We start from the raw sequence: 4,631 nt of genomic DNA on the forward strand, positions 1-4,631 counted from the left end.
GGCCTCCTGGTTGATCCCTGTTACAAGTATACAATGATCCAGCCCCTTTTACAATCCTTTTCCCCTCATGTAATATGCTGCTCTTACCACATTCTACCTTTCTTTTATTTTTAAGTCTCTGGCTGCTCAAGGAGCTTCTGTTTCATTGGCCATTTGACCTGAAAGGCGATATTTTGGAGCAAGAGAAGGCGCTCCATCTGCACTAGGCCACAGTACAAGGAATTCTGTTAATTGGTTCCGAAATTCCAAAGCTTCCTGTGGTGTCCAGAGCTCTCCTGGCAGATCTATGTAAGCTGTGGAAGTGTTTAGAGATCACTGTGGTGGTCCTCAGAATTCTATAACCTTTCTTCCTTTTAGAAAAATTCTGTTATTAGGCCTTGATAGTGTCTGACCACGTGAAGTTAGCTGGCTATGCACTCTTTCTCTTTATGAACTGCAAGTTTTATGGTCCTCCTAGATAAGGAATTCTTTCCCTAAGAGGACTTGTGCATTCAGAACAGGCCCAGAGGCAAAACCAAGGTAACTTTCATTAGCAGGCTGCTCACACTCCTAAGCTCATGATTTTGATCCTTGCCTTATACCTTCTAGTTAATGCGCTTCTTCTTCTTTTTTTTTTGTTTTTTAAAAAAAAACCTTTGCAATATTTTATTTTTCATCTGCAGAACTTTACAACTTAAACTGCTATTCTCAACTCTGCCTTAATATTTTTTAAACTTTTATTTAATAAATATAAATCTCGAAAGTACAACTTTTGAATTATAGTGGCTTCCCCCCCATAACCTCCCTCCCACCTGCAAACCATCCCATCTCCCACTCCCTCTCCCATCCCATTCTTCATTAAGATTCATTTTTAATTATCTTTATATACAGAAGATCAACTTAGTATATACTAAGTAAAGATTTCAACAGTTTACACCCACACAGACACACAAAGTATGAAGTACTGTTTGAGTAGTAGTTTTACCATTAATTCGCATAGTACAACACATTAAGGACAGAGGTCCTACATGGGGAGTAGGTGCACAGTGACTCCCGGTGTTGAAGTTAATGCATTTCTTGAGCACAATTGTCAGAGGAAAAAAAAAACCAAAGCTGTATTCTCAATAGTTTTGCTCACTGAACTATTCAGCTCACTAAACTATTCAGCCCACAATGGATTGCGTTTGGTGTTTAGAAGCCCTCAAGGGGGCCGGCGCCGCGGCTCAATAGGCTAATCCTCCGCCTTGCGGCGCCGGCACACCGGGTTCTAGTCCCAGTCGAGGCGCCAGATTCTGTCCCGGTTGCACCTCTTCCAAGCCAGCTCTCTGCTGTGGCCAGGGAGTGCAGTGGAGGATGGCCCAAGTGCTTGGGCCCTGCACCCCATGGGAGACCAGGAGAAGCACCTGGCTCCTGCCATCAGATCAGCACGGTGCTCCGGCCACAGTGGCCATTAGGGGGTGAACCAACGGAAGGAAGACCTTTCTCCCTTTCTCTCTGTCTCTCACTGTCCACTCTGCCTGTCAAAAAAAAAAAAAAAAAAAAAGCCCTCAAGGCACAGTAGAAGGGAGAAAAAAAAAAATTCCCCGGAGGGCAGAATTTGGTTTACCATCTACACCTTACCCTAGATGGTGATCTGGCTTGAGATAAAGATCTACATCACTTCACAGGCAGCAGGGAGTGGCATATTCAGCTAGTCAGGGACAAGGAAAGGTTTTGGAAGAGGATCTCTCAAATCGGTCCCAAAGCATGAGCATTTGGGTCCCACTGAATGTTCAAAAAAGACTCCCCAAAGGGCTCATCATCAGAATAAGATTATAAATTAAATAGTGTTGTTTAACAAATTATACCAACATTTTGTGGATCTAAACAATAATTATTCTCTTTTTTTTTGGGGGGGGGGTTAGGAATCCAGAAGCCACAGTCCCTGGCTTGAGCAGACTCTGGCTTCAGGTCTTAAGATGTAGTTGCAGCCAGTGTGTTTGAGTAGTCAGGAGTAGGTGAAGATCTACCTTCAAACTCACAGGATAATTTGCAGGATTTAGTTTGGACTGCAGACTTCTCTCAGTTCCTGGCCACGTGGGTTTCTCCAAAAATCATCTCCCAACATGGCAGCTGCCTTTCCACAAAATCACCTCAAATGGAAGGCATGACTGTTATGTAATCTAATCGCAGTAGTAGCATCCTACTTCTTATTCTATCTTCAGGTCCAATCCCCTCTGAGAGGTGATTACACAAGGGCTGCCTGCCGCAATGGCCCATCAATCAGACGACTCCTACCACAGCTGAATTTTCTCAGTGGAACCACTAACAAGGTAGCCATGGTGCAAAGAATGGAGACATACATTTAGTTCTAACATCCTCTTTCCTCTGCAAGGTCACCATTGGACAATTACAATGACCAGCTTTCTTCCCTGATACTGTTTAGTAGCCTAGGTGGCAGATACAATTACAATGAAATCCTGCTAACAGGAAAGAGGGAGCAATTTATTCTCATAGGAATAATCCATGCAGCTTGTCTGTTTTCCCTGACTTATGCTTCTTCCTTTTTTTAAAAAAAGGATTAATTTGAAATTCAGAATTACACAGAGAGAGAGGAGAGAGGGGAGAGAGGGGAGAGGGGGAAGAGAGGGGGGAGAGGGGGAAGGGGGGGAGAGGAGAGAGAGGAGAGAGAGGAGAGAGAGGAGAGAGGAGAGAGAGAGGCGTCTTCCATCCGCTGGTTCACTCCCCAGTTGGCTGCAACGGCTGGAGCTGCACCAATCTGAAGCCAGGATCTTCTTCGGGACTCCCACTCAGGCGCAGGGGCCCAAGGAGACTGGGCCATCCTCCACTGCTTTCCCAGGCCATAGCAGAGAGCTGGATCCGAAGTGGAGCAGCCAGGTCTCGAACCGGCGCCCATATGGGATGCCAGCACTGCAGGCAGCGGCTTAATCTGTTACGCCACAGCAGTGGCCCCTTATGCTTCTTTAATATACTCTGAGTTTACTGAATTCTTTATACTTCATATCCCTTATACAACATCGCATACAACCTTGCTTCCAACAAAGAACTCATTTCCTGCAAAAATGTTTAGCAGGGACTGATACATACACACAAATATCCCCAGTTTTATCAAGTAGCTCACCATCCAGAAGCAACTGAGGGTTTAGTGTTGCAACTAGGTAGGAAAATAAACTTTGAGATTATATCCTAAAATATGTTATATGCCCCCAAATAAGTTAACAGTATTCAGTGATACCTCTTCTCTTGACAGATTAACAGAAGCCAGAGTAGAGGACAGATTGGCTGTTACATCTACCACAATGCCCATGTTATCTTTCTTTCCATTGTGGGAAAAAAAGAGAGTCTGCCATGGGTCCTAAGTATCCCTGTATTTTATTGTCAATTGGGCCACTCTGCAAGGACCAACTGAACCTGATACTGAACAGTTTCTACACCTGGTCATTTAGGCAACGAAGTAGGGCAAGGCAACTATAGAACTACCGCCAATAAATTGCCGTGATGGAGAGTGGCTTATTTATAACTTATTCAAAAACTGCTTGGTCCTTGGCTGTGACTCTCCCTGTAATGCAACTCACCATGAGGGCAGGTGTCATCAGGCCCTCTGCAGCACACACTGTGGCAATAGGGCTCCAGGAACTGATGCAAATGTGCTGATAATAGAGCTACTTGTTTCTTACCCAGGATGTGAGCAACTATGCAAAATAGGAGGCAAACATGTTGGCTTGCAAGTAGGCTAAACTCTGATCCACTCACTGCTCTCATAACCCATTTCCATGATTTCAGGGTCTGTTGGTGTAATAGTTTTTGTACCCAGAGGAGGAACACTTTCATAAGGGATTTTTTTTTTTTTAATTGGACATTGGAGTTGCCACTTCACATTTTTAGCTTCTATCTTAAAGTAAGGAAGTCAGAAAAAGTGATCATGGTGCTAGCTGGTGATTGGCCCTGATGACTATGGTAGGAAAAAAGAAACAGGGAGAAGAGTACAATTAGAACTCAGGAAATAGGGAGAGGAATACAGTTAGTAGTGCATCTGGATACCTCTTCACATGCTATATTTATTTTTAAAATACCATGCTAAGTTGTGGCCAACATTGTGGCACAGTGGAGTAAGCTGCTGCCTGCAATGCTGGCAACCCATATGGGTGCCAGTTCAAGTCCTGGCTGCTCCACTTCTGATCCAGCTCCCCGCTACTGACCCTGAAAAAGTGGCTGAAGATGGCCCAAGTGTTTGGGCCCCTGCCACTCACGTGGGACATCAGGATGGAGTTCTGAGCTCCTGGCTTTGGCCTGACCCAGTCCTAGCCATTGTGGCCACAAACGTGAACTGGCAGAGGGAAAATCTATGTCTCTCTTTTTTGTTACAGGTTTGAACTGGTGCCCATATGGGATGCTGGCATTGCAGGTGGCAGTTTAACCTAGTGGGCAAAAATGCCAGCCCCAAAATCTTTTTTTTTTTTTTTTTTAAAAAAGGTGCACAGTGGGACTGTGGCATAATGGGTAAAGTTGCTGCCTGCAGTGTTGGCATCCCATATAGGCGCCAGTTCAAGTCCTGGCTGCTCTATTTCCAATCCAGCTCTCTGCTAGGGCCTTGGAAAGCAGAAGATGGCCCAACTCCTTCGGCCCCTGCATCCACGTGGGAGACGATGAAG

Source organism: Oryctolagus cuniculus, chromosome 5 (assembly GCF_964237555.1).
Source record: "Oryctolagus cuniculus chromosome 5, mOryCun1.1, whole genome shotgun sequence".
In the NCBI taxonomy this organism is placed as follows: Eukaryota; Metazoa; Chordata; class Mammalia; order Lagomorpha; family Leporidae; genus Oryctolagus; species Oryctolagus cuniculus.